Raw genomic sequence first — 23672 nt, 5'->3', positions numbered from 1 at the left:
TGTTTAAGATGCTTAAAGAAAAAGCAGGACCAGACTATGATATTGAGTTTAGTACTAGCTTGGAGTGGCTTTAGCACTTCAAACAATGGTTTTCACTATATAATGTGAAAGTGGTGGTGAGTCTGTGAGTGCTGATGTGAACTCTGCAGAAAAATTTGTGGAAGTGCTGGATAACCTTATTGTAGAGGGTGGATATTTGCACCAGCAGATCTTCAATGTGGATGAAACCTCCCTATTCTGGAAATGTTTGCCTGAAAGGACATTCATTCACAAGGCCAAGACAATGCCAGGTTTTAAGGTTTTTAAGGCCAGGGTAATAGTTTTGTTAGGAGGCAATGATGCAGACTACAAGTTGAAACCATTTGTGATCTGGCACAGTGAAAACCCCTGGGCTTTCAAGAACATCAGTAAGCAGTGGCAGATTTAGGCCTGAGCACAGGGGCATCCACCTCCTCTTTTTAAAAGCATGATACATTTGTGGCTTAAAAAAAGGAAAGGCACCATTCTGTAGAAATCTATTATTTGCCACCAAAACAGTACATTTCAGTTTACCATCACTTTTTTTAACTGCTTGCATGGAGATGCAACTGGAGGTTGCAGTCAGGTGATCTATTCAATGATTACCAATAGCTCCTCCAACTGCACCTCCGCCTGTAGTTCAGTGAAGGTGCATATGGTGATAATTTCTGGTTGGGAGGATTCAGTCATTGAGAAAAAGAATAATAGTTTTATATTTCAGTTACTAGTAGCACTTAATAGTAATCACTAAGCCAAAGTGCAGAGTTGATTTTATGGTGAAGATATTGTTCCAGCAATTTTTGAGCAAGACTAGAACATCACTGTACAGAAACCCTGAGGTATTTTTTTCCTTAAGTGATTCTTGAAGAAATCATGTCAAAGTGGAACAGTTGAAAGTACACCTAGTTTGGTGCACTACTGTACTTTTTCATTGAATCTATTCTGCGTCTGTCTTACATGTTTGCCACTTTATTTTATATGAATGCATTTTAATTAGCAAATGATAGCAACTTCAACTAGGAAGCTTACAGCATAGTCAGTATATGTTTATGCACAGTTCCGGTAACCTGGTTGGATTGCATATTTACTATGGAGGTTTGTTAGAAACCTTAACCTTAATCTGTGAGAAACAACATGAAACTAACAGCATGTTTAAAAAATTCTCATAATGAGGCATAGTAGTTAAGAGGTAAGGTTGTTACCAGTCTTAAATAAAACAATACTGTTAAAAGGGAACTGCAAAAAACTACAATTACGCAATAGAACATTAAATGTATTGCACTGAAGAGCTAAATAGAAATTACACTGTTAATTTATTAGGCACAACCAGTATGAACTGGAAGATATTAGGCAGACTACTACATCTGCTTGAAAGTCTGTCTGTACTGTTTATTTGCATTCAGAACTTTTAACACACTCCTGGCTGGTGTTTGAGATATTCGGTGCATGCCCAAAGTAGGTGCATTATTTCTGCAAAACTCAGAGGACTGTAGATGAGCAAGGATAGCTTTATTAGATAACATATAAGAATTGTTCCAAAGTGTTCTTCAAAAAAAATCCTTAAAAATAAAATTGTAAACACGGTCATGAACAAGCATTTGTATTGGTCGTAACAATATGAGGTAAAAACGTGGATATTCTGCCAAAATCTCTCCTGTTTTTCTTTTCCTTCAGGGCCTATCTGGCATATACATCATGTTACTGGGCTGGATTATACTAAATATTTGCATTGCTGATGGGAACCGATGCAGTTTTGAAAAGACATCGGTGCAGCATTACTGCACTATGAATGTCTTTATGCTGTTGTACTGTTAAATCATAACATTTACACTCTCACTGACCACTAGGACTTGTGTGTGTGTGTGTGTGTGTGTGTGTGTGTGTGTGTGTGTGTGTTGTGTGTGTTTCTTTTTTTGAATAATATTTACTTGAAACATAGATGTCTTCTTTAAGAAATCAAAAGTTCTTAACATATAAAAACGAAACATGAAATTTTAATTGTCTTTTACTACCATGGCATAAGATACCCACAAACTGTACTGACTGTTTCATACTGCTACATGCACTTTCTTGCTGAGTTTTACATGTTTACACTCATAGGTGATCCAGTAATACTAACTAAAAGAACAAATGTTTAATTTTGGTGCTTTCTGCTTGGTTCTACCTACAAAGTATACAAAGACTGACAGAGCTTTAAAACTTTGTGGTGCTCTGTCATTTGGCATCTGGATTGAAGTAGGTGGGACTAAACAGAATGCCTAGAAATTTTGGAGGTCTAAGGTATGGCTATAGGAGTCAACAGTACACTACCGACCTGTGGTTTGGTAGCAGTTTTTTTTAATCTCTGTTAGGAAACCAGATTTAAATCGAGTTTGTTACCTATCCAGTTTTTAGACAGTTGCAATGTAAATGTTCATTTCTCCTTGTGACACTCCTGCACTGACCCAGTAATCAAGGAGTCTCAATCCTCACCACTGGCAACAGATAGGTGATGTACACACTGAGAGGATGACAAGTACACACACAGTAAAGTGCAATTTCGCTTAAGAGCACACAGAGATCACAGTCTGGAGCGGTTTCTCCCTCTTTCTCCAGATTCCCAATAAGATTCCCCACTGGCACAGCTATAGGGTTAAGATCTCAGCTGAAGGGCCAAGCCAAGACCTCTAGCATCCTCTCTGTCCAACCAGTGCTTAGTGTCCCTGCCCAAGTAGCTAACACACACACACTTTGAATTTGATATATATATCTATCTATATATATATATATATATATATATATATATACACAAACACACACACACACCTCGGGAAGGCTAGCACAGATTTACTAGCTATGCCCCCTTCTGCCCAGACTATAAGGTAGTTTCCACTGCCACCAATCCCGACGTATCAGCTACTATAAGGCCCTTACAAAGGGTGTCCAAGCCTACTGTGTAATGTTACTGTTAATCCAAATGGTAGTCTGACCAAGACATGCAGGGCTATTTAGGAGTGGCCTGTACAGTGTCACCAAATACATATGCAAGTACTCTAAGAGCTTAAATATGTCTCACAAATATCAGCCACAAAGATAGGTTTAAATATATTTAATAATTAATAATAAAAGAACACGACAATAATCAGCCAATCAGCACAGTAACTTCAGAGTTCAAAATCACAGGAAATAATTTAAAACACCATTGCAGGACAGTCTCAAATAAATACAGAAAACATCTAAACTAAATTTTACTGTACTCCTATCTATATCTAAAGGAGATACTATGCTCTAAATCTTACTTACAGCAAGGTGAGTACAGATGAGTGGATGTTTCCAGGTCAAAAAATACAAAATGCACAGTCTCTCTCTGAGAGAGTTCTTAAATTAATATAAAGTATTACTGCTGGGTTAGCTTGGATGACATCACTTTTTGTCACCTGACTTCAGTTCCCAGGCTAAAACAGAAACTAATAGAATTTAACATCTCTGTGTTAAAAATACATATCTCAGATGTTTGCAGATCTTGGAAGTTGTAAAACAATAAAACACTTTTATATTTTAAACCTAGTAATTACTTCTCTTTCAAGACAATAAAAAACTTCTAGCTCTAGCCATTGTGTCTGCTACTGAACTGAAATTGAGAGATAAAATATTTTGTTTATGGCCCAGCTATAGCGTAACTTAACCTCAACTATTCTTAAGTTTTGCAGGTTAATCTTCTATATTCCAGCAAGGTACACTGTGAATACATATTAGCTCAGTACATAACATTCAGTTTTGTACAAATCATATCAATATTCACAAATGGCATAGAATTATTTATGAAATTCCAGATAGCTGGCAATATTTCTGTATATCACACCTCTCATTGGCACAACATATAGGGTTGCCACATTTTCAGATGCTCAAAGTAGGAAATTTTTTGTAGAAATGTCAGATTTTGCAGGACAAAACATACCCATGACCAATACAAAGGCTATAACTCCACCTTTTTGCCAAAATAAAAGCTTATTCTTGTAGCATTTGAGTTGCTTATGCTATTTCATATAATGTATTTATTTTTATTTACATTTGTTGACCGGGAGTGTCCGACTGGATGTAGGTCCATTTTCAGTGGAGGCCCAGGGAGAAAAGCTCCAAAGTTAAGATATACAGACAGTAGTTACATTGGATTTACATAGCAATTAATAATTTGATCAACATAGCAATTAACAATTACAAACATAGTTACAGATGAAGAACATAGTACATCAGTAAACGGCTACAATCTTTGTCATCTGCAAAGTACATAACAGACATTAACAATTGTTACAATAAGAAGTTCCTGCTGTGTAATAAGTAGTTAGGCTTATGAGCATCCAAGCTTGCTATAATCAAGGTAGTTAGTGGGGTAGTTATAAATAATATTTAGGTACTTCAGATAAAAAAATAACAGTTTTATTAAACTATTAAAGAAAAATTAGGAAATATTTTTGTCCTAAAATCTCAGGACATCTGCCATTTTTTTCAATTTTAATCACAACAGGACACAAGAGGGACTGTCCCTCGCAAAGTGGGACAGGTGGCAACCCTAAACAGTGAGCACACTTGGAAATGTTAATTCTGTCAGGAAGCATTCGCTGCAGAAATGGTTAACTGCATTTACTATTAAAAACACATAAAGATAGCTTGCTTGTGGCAATGTGAGCGATCAAAACATGCCATTCTTAACATAAATCATTCATCCTTTCTTTCATAAAACACAGAATGAAAGGATGAACGAACTGCACTCTTATTTCCGCTTCCTTTGGATTTATTGGCTTTTATGTAGGTGGAGCTACAGCTGCTTGTAATGATCTGCAAGATCAACAGCTGTGTTTAAGCGTATACAAAATAGATAAGACTTGGTCAACAACATTTTATCATTCGTATGTTTGATTCTGACCAAATGTTTGCTTTTTCAATACAGCCAGCAAGGACAAAAGCCCTTAATTCTTAAATACTTAGTGGTTTAAAGAACCATTGGCTTTTGTCAGTGCTGTTTTTTTTTAAGAAAAATTACATTTGGTCACAATTGACCATCTGCGATGTTACATACAAAATAACTAATTGGTAGATATGGGTGTGTAAGAGGTGGTGAAGACCTCAACCATTATAGCCAAAGAACTATCAACTGTACATATTTTCTGTGATTTCCCGAGTTAATTTACACTTTCTGACTGCAGTGGTTTTGCTTTTATTAAGGCAGACATCTGAGCGCTCCTAATATTTAACCTGAATTTGGGCACACATGCTGCTGCAGTCCCTATTTCCTCTCTTTCCATCTGGTTGCCATGGTGCTCCTCTGCTCACTTGGAATGATCCATGTAGTCTGTGGAATACAGGGGTGTTGTAAACTAAAGTTCTTTCATTCTAGAACCAAACAATGTCAATAGCCTACAGTCACCCCTGCACCTTTATTCTACTTGGTATAGTCCAAACATGGTAGCTGCCGTTTAGAGAGAAATACTAAATACAGTAAAGCTGGGTTAAATTCTATTTATGTGTGTAAGTTTTGCGGACGGCTATCATTATTAGTATACACATTTGGGACTTAAAAGTTCCAGGGGAAGCCTTTTACCACAGGCAACTGCTTTCCTGACTTTCTTGAGCTTCATGGAACTTAAAGACAGTTTTAGAAGAAAAGGAGAGGTAATGATTTCTTGAAGATGGAAATGATCAAAGGATGTTAACCTCTCAGTTTGTATAGTACTGGATGCAAGACAGTCTTTTGTTTAAAATAAGCTATGGCCTTTGTTATACAGTTAATTAGAAAGTTTGTAAAAAAAATGAATCGAGTTGTAAATAGTTGAATGTTTATGGTGGTTTGAGAAGTTTTGAGCCCGACTTTATTTTTTTCCTTGTTGTTATAATTAACTGAGGTTCAGTTATTAAATAAATAACACAAGAAGGTTGACCCTGTAGGAATATCCAGATTCTGTTCTAGTTATTCTTGGTGTAAGTACTGCAAGTGTCTCTGTCTGCCAACATTTTGAAGCTTCACATTTTGTTTTAGTCTGTTGATGCCTGAACAAGGGGACGCACTCCATTTCATTTTTTATTACAGTTTAGCAATCCTCAAAAATGCTGTTTCATGTCAAATTCATGCCAGTGTTTGTGTGTGATGTTGAACCTTCTGTTGTTTTCTGTTTGCAAGTTGCAATGGATCAGAGCATGATATCTAGTGAGTAGTATTTTGACATGTGTCCTAGGTAGTTTTTTGCACATTTCTATTGAATGGTGTGGTACTGTACTTGTCTGCTGAATGCTTAATGATCAATCAGAATTAGTTGTACTCCATTTATTGTGACCACATTTAGGTAACGCAGTATTTTAGAAAAATGACATGGAAAAACAAAAGCTATGCCTGATGGTATGTGTTACTTAAAGCCACAGTTTCTCTGACTTTATTTGTTTTTGCACTGACATAATCTGTTCACATAAATGGTTTCATTGAGTGCCAGTTCCACTGGATCAAAGGGATAAAGCTCCAACTATGTCCTAGCTTTCAATTTGTCTTGAAGCCCCTGCTAGTTTATCTTTAGGGGTGAGATTGCAGGGGACATGCTAGAGACAAGACCATCACTGTGTTACCAGTAGGGATACTAGAGATTACAGTAATTCATTGCCAAGCTAAGCTTCTGTATGGGATTCCAGATGAGATTTGCATTACTGTGGAGATGGCTACGTCCCTTTGAAAAGATATGTATCACAATGTTGACTGCACAAATATTCCACACTCACATTAACAAGCAGAAAACATTGAACATCTGTGCCCCCCCTCCTTTGCAAATTCCTGGATCCCCCACTGATAAGCACACTTGACTTCTTATTACTTCTATAGTATACAGGTAAAGTATGACCTGACAACTCTTCCAGGATGCTCTTTTGAATAGTTATGCTACTGAAATGAAGTACTGTCAAGAAGAAACTATACCTTTCAAAATTGTAACACTTGTTGAGAATGCTCCAGGACATTCTCCTTTTATTGGTGGCTTCCATCAAAATATCAAAGTGGTGTTCCTTCCTCCAAACACAACCTTTTTAATCGACCAGTGGATCAAGGGGTTGTTGCTGCTTTCAAGTCCTACAGTCTGAGGAGAACCATTTCTCAGGCTATTGATGTAATTAAAGAAGACACTGGTGCAGTTTTCATCTACCTCTGCATCAAGAACCTTGCTTAGGCTTGTGATGATGTCACCAAAGAATGCATGAATGGCATCTGGAAGAAGACTTTGAAGAGGTTCGTCCATGACCTTAAAGGATTTGCTAGAGAATGAGGTGCAAGGATAAACAAAGGTGTTGAGATGGCAAGCAGCCTTAACCTGGAGGTGGACGATCAAAACATAAAATAACTTTTCGAAGTGGTTCTTGAAGAATTAACAAATGAGTTGCTGGAGCTGGAACAGGAGCATATAGCTAAAGAAGAGGTAAGGGAAAAGGAATCCGTGAGGAAAAGTGCAAAAAAGATTCACTGTGAAAGGACTAGCAATTTTTTTGCAGACCTAGACAATTTGCTTAAGAGTGCAGAAGACATTCACTCGGACACTGAATGCTTTTCACTGATAAGAGAGAAATGTCTGTGTGTATTTGCTGCATGTAAAGAAATCTGTGAAGAAAAAAAGAAGCAAAGTAAACAAACCACATTGGACAAAGTCCTGAAGAAGGAAACTCCTACCCAAGAAGAGTGTCAACCAGCTCATTCAGGCATTGCAGGAGGTGATATTGACATTTTTGCACAGAGCCTATCCCGGACATTATAAGTGTTTATAGGTTCATAGGTTTATACTAGGCTATCTGCCCTAAGGCATTTATAAGCCTAGCCCAAAGTTTTGTGGCTTACGCCACCCCTTATATGAAAAAATACTGTGCCCATTAGTTTGTTGTGCCTCTGTCCAGCAGTGACACAGAGATGATTCCCGGGGTAAACCTATGATCTCCCATCCACAGGTCAAGATTTCTCTTGAACAGAGCCAGCGAGGTGCTCTGCCTCACATGGACTGGGATTTTATTCCACAGCATAAGGAGTCTCTGAGTGATAAATCTATCCCTCCAGCACGTCCTATTTATATCCGTGCTAAGGTTTAAGTCGCTTGCTCTAGTGGTTTTGGTGGATTTGGATTTTTTGAGGTGGAGCATGTCCATTAATTCCGGGTTGGACATGGCCTTGTATGTCAGGCACATGTCACCTCTGAGCAGACGGTATGCGACTGAATAGAGCTGGAGTTTCTTCAATCTGGCAGCATATGACAGATTTTGGAGTCCCTTTATCCTTTTGGTGAGGAACTTTTGGGGTCTCTCCAATTGCTGCAGATGTCGGGTGAGATACATCCTGAATGGGGCATTGTACTCGATCATTGGTCTGATAAGTGAAGAGTACGGGGAACAATGACCTCACTAGATCTGGATGTGAATCCCTTCATGATCAGGTGGGCAATGTAGAAGGTCTTTCTAACCACTTTAGCAATGTGAGTGTCAAAAGAAAGGCCACTGTCAACCTGGATCCCCAGGTCCCTGATAACCTCTTCTGTGCTTAGTGGATTGCCGCCTATATGGTAGCTTGGGGTTACCTTGTTTTTCCCGAAGGGTATGACTATACATTTTTTGGCGTTTAACTTCAGGCCATGGCTCTGGCACCAGCTATCTGTTTCCGTGAGTCCCTTCTGAAGGATATCCGTGTCCGATGCACTTTCCACTATGGCGCCCAATTTGCAGTCGTCTGCAAACTTTGTCAGCCAAAGTCCTCCCATGTTGGCCTGTACTTCTGAGAAGTAGATGCCGAACAATAGGGGGCCAAGGACCGAGCCCTGTGGGACACCACTTGTAACCGGCTTGGAGTCTGACATAGCGCCAGCAACTCTAACCCTGTGGGTTCTGTCCTTAAGCCAGTTTGCAACCCATCTTGTGACATATGGGTTTACATTTAAGCTGGTAAGTTTTTCTACAATACCCGAGTGGGGTATTGTGTCGAAAGCCTTTGCAAGGTCAAGGTAGGCTGTATGGACTACCTTTCCATCATCAATGGCCTTGGAGACTGTTTCAAAGAAGTCGACCAAGTTCAAAAGGCATGATCTGCCATTGACGGCCAAACTGGGTCGGGTCCAATGTCTGCAAGCCCCTATATCTTTGTTTATGAGCTCCATTATGATCCTCTCCATAGCTTTGCAGACTAGACTTGTTAAGCTTATGGGGCGGTAATTACCAGGGTCCGTAGAGGCACCGCCTTTGTGGAGTGGGACCAGAGTTGCCATACGCCACTCCTTGGGCATGTACCCTGTGGTAAGGTTGAGATTAAACAGCTGCCTTATGTGCGGGTTTAATTCCTCATTTAGCTCATGTAGCACACAGCCGGGGACACCATCCGGTCCCATTGATGCTGTGTTTTTAGCTTTAGAGAGAGCAGCTTTCACCTGCAGATTTGAGATGTCTGGGAGGCTACACTCCGCTGGGATGGTTATCTCTCCTTTAGGGGAGGGGGGTGAAGTTTGCACTGAACCTGTCTGCCAGTATGTTGGCAATGTCTGTGGGTTCAGTGATTTTTGTATCATTTTGGACTAATTCTGAGCATATCTGGGAGTTTCCACCCAGGTTCCTAACATAGCTGAAAAAGGCCTTATGATTGTCCTTTGAATCCATGGCAATTTTTCTCTCAAAATTGGCCTTAGTTGATTTTATGAGTACTGTATTTTTTTACTAATAATGATCAGGGTGACTTCCCTTTTATGGATTTTGTTCTATCATGTAATAGCTTTCTCCTCTTATTGTAAAGTTTGTTAATGGCTGGGGTCCACCAGACTGGACGCTTGCCCTTTGTGGAAAGAGTCTTGGTTTTATTTGGGATTGCCTGATCCATGCAGTCCTGGAGGTGTTCATAGAAGGCATTTGTAAGGGCTTCGCAGCTTGGGTTGTGGTTTCCACTGGCTCAGGGGCCTTGAAGGATACCACACCAGTCTTGAGTAGTGTGAAGTTTGCTTTAGAGAAGTTCTTCACTGTGGTCTTTTGTTTGGGGTGGGGGCGGATGTGGATTTCCAGTGAGATTAGTTTATGATCAGATCTCACCAATGAGGGATATACTTCCGTGTGGAGCATTTTGTCCCCATGTTTGTGATAATGAGATCTAGTATATTTTCTCCTCTCGTGGGAACAGTGACTAGCTGTTCCATGGCATTTGAATTTATGAACTCCAGGAACCGTTGGGCTAGAAAGTTAGGGCTTGAGTAATGTTCCCAGTCTATATTCGGGTAGTTGAAGTCACCCAATATGATGGTGTTTGGAGATACATTTATACCCTCCAGTGTCTTCAGGAAGGCTGTGTGGGGTTCCTGAGTTTGAGAGGGTGGCCTGTAGCATGCTACAATTTGTAGAGCAGTTTTGCCTATGGTTAGTTGCACCTGGATGGTTTCCAAAGCTTTGTGCGTTGCCACCAACCTGGAGGTGTGGGTATCCTTTACGAATATGGTTACACCCCCTCCTTTTGTGGTGTGGTCCGGGTTTTGGGGCCGGAACGCATGATATGAGGTAAAACCTAATAGTGCCCTGGTGCTGTCAGGAGCCTTGAACCAGGTTTCAGTTACAGCACAGACATCGATGTTCTCCATACTGAGAAGGGCCTCGAGTGCGTGCATTTTGAGATTTAGACTTCTGGCATTGAGCAGCATTACCCTCAGTTTCTTCCCATTTTTGTTTTCTAGGGTGGTAGGTTTAGAATTTGAGCCTTGCCTAAAAAAGGCAGTATGGGGGTGGCAAGAGCCTTAGCCAATATCCGAATCCCAGGGTGACAGGTGCAAGCCGTCCCTTGCGGCAGCGTGGCTTGTCAAGCATGTCATCCCAGGCAGACAGACACTGGATCCCCTTAGAATGACACCAGACATTAAGCCAATTGTTAAAGCTGATCATCTTGTCTCTATATTGTGGCATCATTCTTGGTGAAGGAAGGATACTGCTCAGGGTCAGGGTCATACTTGCCTGGGCTACATAATCAGAGAGCTCCTCTATGTCTCTTTTCATGTAGTCCAGGGAGGTACGTCTCAGGTCGCTCACACCAGCATGGACAATGACTGTGTCATATTTGTACTTGCCGTGGAGTGACCCGAGTGCTTGTGTTATGTGGCGGATTCTAGCGCCCGATAGGCAGCTTACTGTGACCCTCTCCTTGTTCAGCCTGGTGAGTGGGACGTCAGTGTGTCTGACTATGGAGTCACCTATGACAAGTATGTTTGGTGTTGTATTTGGCCTTAAGGGCTGTGACTGCTTTGCACACTGATTTTGTGGTTTATGTGTTGCTTGTGGGGTGTCTTGAGGTAGCAGTTGTTTGGGTGTCTGCTTTGGAGGCCTCTGCTGTTGAGGTAAATTTTTACTCAGAGCCTCTGAGTATGTCTTTGTGTGTTTATGTGTTTGATTCAGTGGTGTGGTAGCATTATGTGAGGCTGGTTTTGTGGTGTGTGTAGTTTCTTTCTCCTCCTGTCTGGTCTTGCCAGTCCTGAGTTGAGAGCTCAGCCTCCAGTTTGGCTAAATAGCTGCATCTCTCGCAAGTATTTGTGTTATGTGGGAGGAGGAGAGGGTTGTCTGTGTACATGAGGCAATTGTAACATTGCCTCAATATTCCCAGTTTCACTAACTGGGCAGGAGAGGACGCCAGCATCTGGCCCTTCGACATGCTAGAAAAATTAAGAAGTTAGGTATGAGACTGAATAAGAGAGGACTTAGTAAGGAAGTGGGTACTCCTGGGGGGGTTTTGCAAGTGAGGGACTTTGTATAATATAGAAGTGACAAGTGCTGAGCTTTTTTTTTTTTTTTTTTTTTGAGGAAAAAAAAAACTTTTAGGAACAAGTGCTGCGCTTTTTAGTCAAGGGATATACTGTTTAGGTTACTAGTAGAGCAGTTCTTAGGGAAAAATGAAGAACAGACTTTATGGAGCCAGAAAAAGTTTAACCTTGTTAAACTGGCGCTGCCCGATGCTGCTCTAGTGGCAACTCCGCGCTAAAGCGTGCTTTATAGCAGGGGGCTGGAAAAGTCAGGAAATGACCCAAAATGGCCACTGAACTACAAGTTACTGTCTTAAACCACTCCTCTGAGGACAAACAGGCAGCTCAGTACTCCCCACTCCCACTGGTGAGTAAAGAAACTTCCCCCTGACCAAACAAAGAAAATGGAGAAGTACAGGAACCAAGACAAAGCCCAGGGATCAGCAAAATCTGATCACTGGAACAAACTAGCCTGGAAAGTTAGGAGAACAAGAATATTTTTTTTGTTTTTTTTTCACAGACAGAACAGAAAACACAATAAATGCTTTGATTTTCGATTAAATGCTATCAAAAGCTAGTACACTTGAGTGTATTAGCCTGTAGTTTAACTTTTAAGCAAACTTAAACTAAGAAGTGCAACCAACAATTAAAGCTTATAAAAACAGGAAAAACAGGTAATACCACTATAAAATAGACAGAAACAGTCATCGAATAACACAAATGGTCGAAAAATGCAAGAAAAAATACTTAAAATCTGGAAAGTTGCTTTTTCCTTTCTCTGCTGCTCTAGGAACTCTACTGGATACCACGAGGAGCTGTGCTGAGTTCTCTACAGCCAGAAAAGCATGCCAAAGCGTGCTTTATAGCAGGGGGCTGGAAAAGGCAGGAAATGACCCAAAATGGCCACTGAACTACAAGTTACTGTCTTAAACCACTCCTCTGAGGACAAACAGGCAGCTCAGTACTCCCACTCCCACTGGTGAGTAAAGAAACTTCCCCTCACCAAACAAAGAAAATGGAGAAGTACAGGAACCAAGACTAAGCCCAGGGATCAGCAAAATCTGATCACTGGAACAAACTAGCCAGGAAAGTTAGGAGAACAAGAATATTTTTTTGTTTTTTTCAAGTTTTTTTCACAGACAGAACAGAAAACACAATAAATGCTTTGCTTTTCGATTAAATGCTATCAAAAGCTAGTACACTTGAGTGTATTAGCCTGTAGTTTAACTTTTAAGCAAACTTAAACTAAGAAGTGCAACCAACAATTAAAGCTTATAAAAACAGGAAAAACAGGTAATACCACTATAAAATAGACAGAAACAGTCATCGAATAACACAAATGGTCGAAAAATGCAAGAAAAATACTTAAAATCTGGAAAGTTGCTTTTTCCTTTCTCTGCTGCTCTAGGAACTCTCCTGGATACCACGAGGAGCTGTGCTGAGTTCTCTACAGCCAGAAAAGCATGCCAAAGCGTGCTTTATAGCAGGGGGCTGGAAAAGGCAGGCAAAACTGCTCTACAATTTGTAGCATGCTACAGGCCACCCTCTCAAACTCAGGAACCCCACACAGCCTTCCTGAAGACACTGGAGGGTATAAATGTATCTCCAAACACCATTATATTGGGTGACTTCAACTACCCGAATATAGACTGGGAACATTACTCAAGCCCCAACTTTTTAGCCCAAAGGTTCCTGGAGTTCATAAATTCAAATGCCATGGAACAACTAGTCACCGTTCCCACAAGAGGAGAAAATATACTAGCTCTCATCATCACAAACATGGGGACAAAATGCTCCAAACCGGAAGTATATCCCTCATTGGTGAGATCAGATCATAAACTAATCTCACTGGAAATTCACATCCCCCCCCCACCCCAAACAAAAAAGACCACAGTGAAGAACTTCTCTAAAGCAAACTTCACACTACTCAAAGACTGGTGTGGTATCCTTCAAGGCCCCCGAGCCAGTGGAAACCACAACCCAGGCTGCGGAAGCCCTTACAAATGCCTTCTACGAACACCTCCAGGACTGCATGGATCAGGCAATCCCTAATAAAACCAAGACTCTTTCCACCAAGCGCAAACGTCCAGTCTGGTGGACCCCAGCCATAAACAAACTTTACAATAAGAGGAGAAAGCTGTTACATGATAGAGCAAAATCCATAAAAGAGAAGACCCCCTTGATCATTATTAGTAAAAAAATACGAGCACTCATAAAATCATCCAAGGCCAACTTTGAGAGAAAAATTGCCATAGATTCAAAAGACAATCATAAGGCCTTCTTCAGCTATGTTAGAAACCTGGGTGGAATCTCCCAGATATGCTCAGAATTAGTCCAAAATAATACAAAAATCACTGAACCCACAGACATTGCCAACTGGCGGACAGGTTCAGTGCAAACTTCACCCCCCTCTCCCCCCCAAAAGGAGAGAGAACTATCCCAGCGGAGTGTAGCCTCCCAGACATCTCAAATGCGCAGGTGAAAGCTGCTCTCTCTAAAGCTAAAAACACAGCATCAATGGGACCGGATGGTGTCCCCGGCTGTGTGCTACACGAACTCAATGAGGAACTAAACCCGCACATAAGGCAGCTGTTTAATCTTAGCCTTACCACAGGATACGTGCCCAAGGAGTGGCGTACGGCAACTGTGGTCCCACTCCACAAAGGCGGTGCCTCTACAGACCCTGGTAATTACCGCCCCATAGGTTTAACAAGCCTGGTCTGCAAAGCTATGGAGAGGATCATAATGGAACTCATAACAAAGACATAGGGGACTTGCAGACATTGGACCCGACCCAGTTTGGCTTTGTCAAGGGCAGATCATGCCTTTTGAACTTGGTCGACTTCTTCGAAACGGTCACCAAGGCCATTGATGAGGGAAAGGCAGTCCATACAGCCTACCTTGACCTTGCAAAAGCTTTCGACACAATACCCCACTCAGGTATTATAGAGAAACTTACCAGCTTAAATGTAAACCCATATGTCACAAGATGGGTTGCAAACTGGCTAAAGGACAGAACCCACAGGGTCAGAGTTGCTGGCACCATGTCAGACTCCAAGCCGGTCACAAGTGGTGTCCCACAGGGCTCAGTCCTTGGCCCCTGTTGTTCGGCATCTACTTCTCAGAAGTACAGGCAAACATAGGAGGACTATGGCTGACAAAGTTTGCAGATGACTGCAAACTGGGCGCCATAGTGGAAAGTACATCGGACACAGATATCCTTCAGAGGGGTCTCACGGAAACTGATAGCTGGTGCCAGGGCCATGGCCTGAAGTTAAATGCCAAAAAATGTATAGTCATACCCTTCGGGAAAAACAAGGTAACCCCAAGCTACCATATAGGTGGCAATCCACTAAGCGTTGTCAGGGACCTGGGGACCCAGGTTGACAGTGGCCTTTCTTTTGACACTCACATTGCTAAAGTGGTTAGAAAGACCTTCTACATTGCCCACCTGATCATGAAGGGATTCACATCCAGATCAAGTAAGGTCATTGTTCCCCTGTACTCTTCACTTATCAGACCAATGATCGAGTACAATGCCCCATTCGGGATGTATCTCACCCGACACCTGCAGCAATTGGAGAGACCCCAAAAGTTCCTAACCAAAAGGATAAAGGGATTCCAAAATCTGTCATATGCTGCCAGACTGAAGAAACTCCAGCTCTATTCAGTCGCATACCGCCTGCTCAGAGGTGACCTGTGCCTGACATACAAGGCCATGTCCAACCCGGAATTAATGGACATGCTCCACCTCAAAAAATCCAAATCTACCAGATCCACTAGAGCAAGTGACTTAATCCTTAGCACGGATATAAATAAGACATGCTGGAGGGATAGATTTGTCACTCAGAGACTCCCTATGCTGTGGAATAAAATCCCGGTCCATGTGAGGCAGAGCACCTCGCTGGCTCTGTTCAAGAGAAATCTTGACCAGTGGATGGGAGATCATAGGTTTACCCCGGGAATCATCTCTGTGTCACTGCTGGTCAGAGGCAAAACAAACTAATGGGCACAATATTTTTTAACATAAGGGGTGGCGTAAGCCACAAAACTTTGGGCTAGGCTTATAAATGCCTTAGGGCAGATAGCCTAGTATAAACCTATGAACCTATGAACCTATAAAATGACCCAAAATGGCCACTGAACTACAAGTTACTGTCTTAAACCACTCCTCTGAGGACAAACAGGCAGCTCAGTACTCCCCACTCCCACTGATGAGTAAAGAAACTTCCCCCTGACAAAACAAAGAAAATGGCGAAGTACAGGAACCAAGACAAAGCCCAGGGATCAGCAAAATCTGATCACTGGAACAAACTAGCCAGGAAAGTTAGGAGGACAAGAATATTTTTTTGTTTTTTTTCAAGTTTTTTTTTCACAGACAGAACAGAAAACACAATAAATGCTTTGCTTTTCGATTAAATGCTATCAAAAGCTAGTACACTTGAGTGTATTAGCCTGTAGTTTAACTTTTAAGCAAACTTAAACTAAGAAGTGCAACCAACAATTAAAGCTTATAAAAACAGGAAAAACAGGTAATACCACTATACAATAGACAGAAACAGTCGTCGAATAACACAAATGGTCGAAAAATGCAAGAAAAATACTTAAAATCTGGAAAGTTGCTTTTTCCTTTCTCTGCTGCTCTAGGAACTCTGCTGGATACCACGAGGAGCTGTGCTGAGTTATCTACCTTTCATATCTTAACTTTTGTTGTTTTAATACAGACCTTACAATGAAAGGGGGGCCAGGTTGTTAATAAGGGTTTAGTGATGATTACTGACAGTAGCTACTTATAATATTCTACTGTAACTTGCAACTTCTTTTATTCAAGAATTCTGAACAAAGCCAACAGTAATAAGGGACAAAAGGCCCAACATTAGGGAAAAGTTTTAAACATTATTTTAAGAACATGAAAGAAAAAAATTATGATCCTTCCTGTTGTAGGTGCACGTTTTTCCCTCCATTGTGTGCTTTTTCAGAATGCAGCAGAGCCATTGCTGGTTGTGGTTCTAGCATGGTGCATAATGGCTAAAACAGGAGTATCCTGGGAAGAGACCTCCCTAATTAGCCTCATTCCCAGCAAAACCCATGGGCTGTGGAGGGCAGGGTCGTGATAATCAAAAGACCACGGTCAGCCTCAGGACAGATAAACAGGCAAGGAGTTACTACTGTTGTTATCTCCCTTTGAAAGCAGTCAGGAGAAGCTTCTTTAAGGGCGATCATATCCATGAAGTATTCAATCCAATCCCCCTTTTTCTCTCTGCCCCTTGGATTCTGTCATTGCCCTTACTGGACATCTCATCCTATGCAGTCATTGGCATGTAAGGAGATGCACAGACTTCTTGAAAAAAGAGCCATCCAAGAAGTCCAGCCAGACGAAAAAAGCTTATGGTACCATTCCAGATTCTTTTTGGGGGCCAGGAAAACCAATGACCTTGGCCACATCTTTAACCCCAAAGAAACCTTTAGCATGATCATGGTGAATTCTATAATTCCATGCTTATCTAAAGGAAATGCGATTTATTCTTATGATGTAAGGTCTGGCAGTCAATGCAAAAGATTAAGGTTATGAGCTATTGGTGAGCTGCTTCTAGTAGTCCAGGGTTTTCAGCATCCATTTGCCTACTGTGTAACTTTCGAGAAAGTCATGGCTTACTCGAGTAATGAATAAAAAAAAAAAAAAAAAAAAAACTTCTAAGATGCCTATATAAAGATTGCCAGAGATTTTGAGGATTCTATGCTTTCCACTCAGGGCCAGCTACCACCAGTTCTGGACTGTCCCATATGGCCTCATCTATGTCCCCAGGTATTCACCAAATGCATATTGGTTGTCATTAGGCTACAAGGATTCAAGATTTCCTCTCACTTGAATTGCTGTCTCCCTTACATCATTTTTTTCTTGCACTGCTATATTTCACAAATGTGATTGATGCTTTATAATCTCATATGTATTTACAAATTTCTGTGTTTCTAGTCTTCTTTCTGCTCATCTGCATCTCACAATTCCAGACTATAGTTCAATTCCAGGTACTCCTGAGTCTTTTAGTCCACTCCTATGCTTTTCTCTGTCACTCAAGCATTTTCCTTGGAACACTTGAAAAGGTTGCACTGGCAAAGTCTCTCTATGAGCTTTATTATCAAAAGAATGAGAAGCAGAGTTCCCCTCTGCTTGATGGCTCACTTTTTTTGAACACACTTTTGTATTTCCTTATTGGCCCCTTCAGGAAAAATATGTTCTGAACATGTCTGGATGCAGCAGCTTGAATCTCACACCTGCCTCTTGATATCCCCGATTTGCTGGAATCGGTTTATTTTTTTTCTGCCTGGTATACAGTTACTAATCATTTTCCCCAAACACTCTACTTCATCCAGCTTTTAATAATTTGCCCTTCCACCACAGTTTTGGCAGGATCAGCTCTTTCTGATGGTAGGATTGCATCTTTACTAATACAGGTCTTGGACTACTTTCGCCTGGCTAGGTTTAGAGCATACACATGATGTAACTTTTCAATTAACAAATCCTGCTGTGGAATACCAGTCCATTTCTTTGTTTGTGCCTTCATAAAATTAAAACAGTCTGTTCCTCTCAGTTTCTCTGGTATAGCAGAAAATCTCCAGTTTTCCCTGCATGTTCTGTCCTCTAATTCTACCATTTTTTTTAAACATCTCTTCTTGAACAGTCTCCTACTCTGCTAGACTTTTCTTCATTTTAACCTGTTTTTTTTATCAGTTCATCTGAATGTCTGTTTAAAGTCTTCCATTTTTTCCCATCCTTTTCTTATTTGAGTTGATATACTCCTTCAGTATTTTTGTAAAATAATCAGCTCTGAGCAGATTTAGCTTATTTATCCTCTAGAATATTGGAAACTGTCTTGTACCAAAGCTGGAGTTTGAACTTCTTTTTTGCCGAAGAGCTGCAAGATTCTTTCCAGTCATTATTTTCTTGTTTTCTCTCACCTTTTCCAGTTGATTTTCTTTCAGGCTGTCTTAGTTTCTTCTTTGCTGGCATCTAGGTAGTGTACTTACTAACTAGTAACTAAATTCATTAAAAGTGGTGGCGATCCTGGCCCTCATCTGTGTTTTTATTTTCAGACTGGTAGATTTGAAGTTAAGCTGTTAATCGGTGTGCAGCCATCTTGGAAGTCCGATGTGGTACATTATTTTGAGTCAGTTTCAGTTGGTGTGACGTCCTGTTTAAACTGAGATAAAATTTTAAAAATAGTGGTCCTGTTTGAAATAAGATGGGGATGGGTGCAAATTCCCTTATTCCCCATGTAAAGGCTTTGTTCCTCTGAGCTCACACTGCGTTGCATACCTCTCAAGTGTACTCTGTTATGTGGAACATTTCTTGTTGTGGGTGTTAAAGTCTGCGATGTTCTCAGTCCTACATTGAAACAGTGTGTTTCACATTCAATGTTAAGAATTTTTTAAAACTAATATGAGTAGAAAATAATGATGAATCATATTATTTCAAATTAACTCTTATGTAACCTGTGAGCTTCCTTATTAAAGTTGTCAGTAAGGTGTTACTAAGTGTTCCACATTTTGTGCCTTGGCTCCACATTTTGAGGGGTAGTATTCCACATTTTAGAGATGGAAGGTTTTAAGTATGCTGCATTGGGGCAAGTTGGTCAGATTTAACAAAAATGTCTATGGATTAAGATAGACTTGGAAAAAAAGAAACTCACCCTGGTGGATCCTTTTAATTTCCTTGTTCTCAGCATTCATGCTCTGTTTTGACATGTCCAAATATGGTGTGGGTGTGGTTGGTTGGTGGTGGTGGTGGTGGTTGTTCCCCTGGCTTGAATTAGAAATCCAACAGGTAAACCTTTCTAACTGCACTTGTGAACTCCTTTGGTGACAGTCCCTTCATGTATGTCTGCCCTGAGGTGACGGTGTGGCATTACTTGGAAGTCCCAGAAGTCTTGATTTCACATCACCCTCTTAGAGGTTAGGACATTACTTCTGACTCTTCCACACTCTCAGCATTCCCTCTTCAAATGGAGTCCTTTTTATTCAGAAAGACATTACGGTTGTAATCCATTATATTAGCAAGCAAGGGGAAGTCATGCTTATCCTCTTTTTTAGGAGGCCATAACAGTGTGGTATAAGGTAATATGCCACTTTCAAAAAGCGCAAAAGACAATGGGTAGGATTTAGGAAGCCTCCGTGTAAGAGTTATAACTCTTACACGGAGGCTGCAGTTAACGGTGTGATGTCAGCATGTCATGCATATGCATGAGGTGCATGAGGCATGCTGAATCACACTGTAACTCTTACATGGTCCGTGTAAGACAGTAGGGGGCGTGTCTGTAGGCTAAGCCCTGCAAGCGGACACGCCCCCGGAAGTCTAGAATGACAGAAAGTAAACAGCCACGACAGAGGCCATGGAAATGTGAATAAACACACTACACAACACATGCCCCCACAGACCAGCAATGTAAAAAGTGAACAGATGTTATAAAATGAAAATGAAAACTGTTTTATTTTTTTTAAAACCCTGTAAATGTTTGCTACTGTGTGCGCTCGTGTGCGCGGGTGTGCTACTAGCGCAACTGCAGTTAGCAAAGTAAGCCAAGAAGTAATAGCATAGTGGTAGAGTTGTCGGCTTAAGAGCAGACAGGCAGGCAAGGTTCGAGCCCACACAACAACCTTTTATTTTTTTTGTAAATAAGCACTAAAAAGGCCCCTGACAGTATTGTACAAATGTAAAAGTATTTCCTTTTGTAAAATGGAATGAAATGGAGCATATATTTTCAAGTAATATTTAGAAATGTACTGATAGCTAAGCTGCTGTGAGACAGAGTGCCCGTAGCTGAGTAGTGTTTCAAAGGCTGCAAATTGCTTGCCCGTAGCTAAGCACTGGTTTAACAGGTTCAAACTGTGTGCAACTAGCTGTGCTTAGCTTAACATGCGTGTTACTAGCCAATTAAGGTTTAACCCAGCGCACACCGTTTGCACACCGTGCCCACGAGCTAACCGCCGGTCATGTCAAGTAGCTCAGCAAACGAAGCATTGCTTAAAAGTGCTTTTGGCATGTTTGATTGACAGGTCCTGAACTCATTTCTAGACAGCCATGAAAATTAAAAATCAGTGGTCAGATTCGAACCCAGGATACCATGCACTAGAGTCAAGGTACTAAACCACTAAGCCATGACAGCAGTACTTAGAAATGCAGAAATAGCATATATATATAGGATATAATCCAAAATGGAGCATGATAAAGCAGTTTCTGTGAAGTAGATACAATTCCAAAATGGCCAATCATAGAAATGTGTGGGAAAATCGGCATATATAAGCCCCATAGGCAGGAATACACAGCAGAAACGATTGTAGAATAGACCTGCAGGCAGAATGAGTGGAGTAGGGGAGGGACATTGCTTTCGAGCACAGCGGTGGGGCGTTGAGGAGTCCAGATACATGGTCTGGCTCCTAGTTCACCATCATGAGGCCCAACTCATGCAGGGCCAGGTCTCATGGGGAGCATACAGGGCGGAGGCATGGGACCAGTTGGCTCATGATCTCACTAGTGCTACTGGGATTCCACGTGCTGGTGAGCAGGTCCGTCACCACCATGCGGACCTGAAGCGACGTAAAGAAGACCAGTTGACCCAGTGGATCCAGGAGGCCCGGGATATGCCCAACACCCCACTACTGAGTAAGTTACATTTTACTTATGTATGTAAGGAATTCAACTAGCTGATACCATGGAGATGTGTATTCCAATATTACTTGTTTTGTATTACAGCTGCAGGTGTCCGCTCTGCGAATCGCAGGGCACATGACCGCAGGCTGGTGCGGCTGCACCACCATGCAGGTTAGTAACCCCACCTAGTACTTGTAAATAAATATTATAGTGTAGCATGTAGCAGAACACTGCAGTGTATTGATTAAAAGTAATAGAATGTGCAAGCAACAAGTGAAAGTTTGCAGGTATGGCTGCAACAAGTTCATCAGTATGCAAGTGAAACTGGAAATATAATTGATAGAAATAAATAGTTCTGTAATACAGATGTCCCACCATTAATTAAATGTAGTATAACCTGCAGTAGTCTCAAGAGTACAGCTTCAGAAGCTGAGTTAATCACATGTGAGATATATCCCCTGTTGAAATGCTGAATCATGACAGAAGTGAGGCTGCTGGAAAGTTTGAATCACTACAGGTCTAATATGTGAACAAAGCCTAGAAGTACCAACCTGAACTGTGAAATAGCAGGATGTGTGAGAGTGACAGAAAGGGTCATGTATCAATAAATAAAGTAGTAATAACCCCTGAATATATAAGCCTCAGTGTGGTTCTACAGAACTAAATGCATGTGGGAATTACAAATTAACATCCCAAACTGATTGCAGTGTGTCTGAATCTTGAATGTTTAAGCCAAAATCTGTATATGGTGATGACAGTCAACAATTTTCAGATAGAATGAATGATTGTCTGACATACTAAACATCCATAGTTGTCCCCTGCCCTGTCATCAAAGTGTAGCAGGATGATGTATCTGATCAAAGTCAAAATAACTAGGATAGTGATGTATCTGTAACAGGTCTAGCATGACAGTCAATTAAAAATCAATTTGAAACTATCACCCACAAATTAATTGTGTTTCTATTACAAATGTATATTAATGTACAATTTATGAATGTGTCATCATTTTCTTTCTCCACCCCACCCTATAATTGCAAGTTAAAAAACTCACTAAATATTGGTATGTGAACATTTCATTAACCATGGACATTTGTCTTGTTGTTTCAAAAATATATGCTTGTCCGTTGTTGCATGTGGCCTGTTCATACCTGCAAACCTGATGGCCTGATGCCATTAATCAATCCTGCATGTTGTTTGATTGTGTATTTCTGTTCAAATAATGCATGTGATATTGATATGCCTGTTGTTCAATGGTGTTAATATCTGGGTGTTTGTTTAATGGGAATACCAATGCATGCTGTTACAACTAATTTGAATGGAATAATATGCTACTAACCCAAACTAACATAACATACTCACAAACCTAGAACGCTTGGGAAGGCAGGTCCCAGCGGACCCACCTCTCCCACCTCATCTGGCGATTGCACCTGGCACTAGTGCCCAGGCCGGACCCTCCTCCGGTGGCCCTGTGCCACCTTCGGGTGGAAGTGCTGCAGGGGATGGGGCCTGTCCCCCCTCTGCAAGCGTGGCCGGAGGAGCCCGTCCACTCACCCTCCAAGGTGTCCGGTCTGTGGTGCGAAGGGAGATCCAAGACTCTGTTCTTGGGCCCCTACGCCAGCTTGAGGCCCAGGTGGCACAGCTTACGGGCATGCCCATTGTCCCGCCTGCACAGCCCCCAGCACAGCCCCATCCTGGGCTGTGAAGGAACAGTGGCAACTGCCTATGGGTGGGGATATCAGTTCCACTGTTGCCATCTGTGGGCTCATGTGCCCTGGATATCCCAACCTCCGTCCCCATCAATTGTGTAACCCCCCCACATGTCATACACCGCCCCTGTATGCATCTTGTCTGTCTTGTCTGTTAACCTACCCAACCTACCTCCCCAGCTATACCGACTACCTTCACCTGACATAAAACTCTCACCTGAAAAAAAAATAAAAAAAGGGCACTCTGTACCCACAAAAAAATTACGCCCCATACATAGCTGTCCATGTTGCACACATGTCCGCTGGACATTGAATGTTAATTACAATTAGCTGTACAATGGGTATTAATGTTGTCCTGACACCTCTCTCAGGGGTGGAAGGTTTCAAATGTCACACCAAATTACATACAAATGCACAGCTGTTGCTGAGAAAGACATGGGCAGCTATGGGCCTCACCTACATCCTTCCTGCAAATCCCAAGCTTGTTTCCCTACTGTCTTACCCTCTTTGTGACCCCCTTTTTCACCACTTTCCTGTCACCCCTTTTTCTTTTCTTTCTTT

At 41.4% G+C, this 23672-nt stretch overlaps 1 protein-coding gene across 2 annotated transcripts in view; it reads left to right on the top strand.

Moving 5' to 3' along the window:
• The first annotated feature begins 5436 nt into the window (after positions 1–5436).
• The window catches only part of OGG1 (8-oxoguanine DNA glycosylase), a 568013-nt gene continuing 549777 nt past the window's right edge, over positions 5437–23672 (top strand). For both annotated transcript variants that reach the window (XM_044078043.1, XM_044078042.1), the window contains exon 1: positions 5437–5667. The gene's annotated coding sequence lies outside the window, so the exon portion shown is untranslated. The remainder of the gene's footprint in view (positions 5668–23672) is intronic.

This window comes from Protopterus annectens, chromosome 7.part0, assembly GCF_019279795.1.
Source record: "Protopterus annectens isolate FY-2018-M chromosome 7.part0, PAN1.0, whole genome shotgun sequence".
Taxonomy (NCBI): domain Eukaryota; kingdom Metazoa; phylum Chordata; order Ceratodontiformes; family Protopteridae; genus Protopterus; species Protopterus annectens.
The sequence above is the reverse complement of the archived record's forward strand: the minus strand, read 5'-3'. Positions and strand labels throughout refer to the sequence as shown.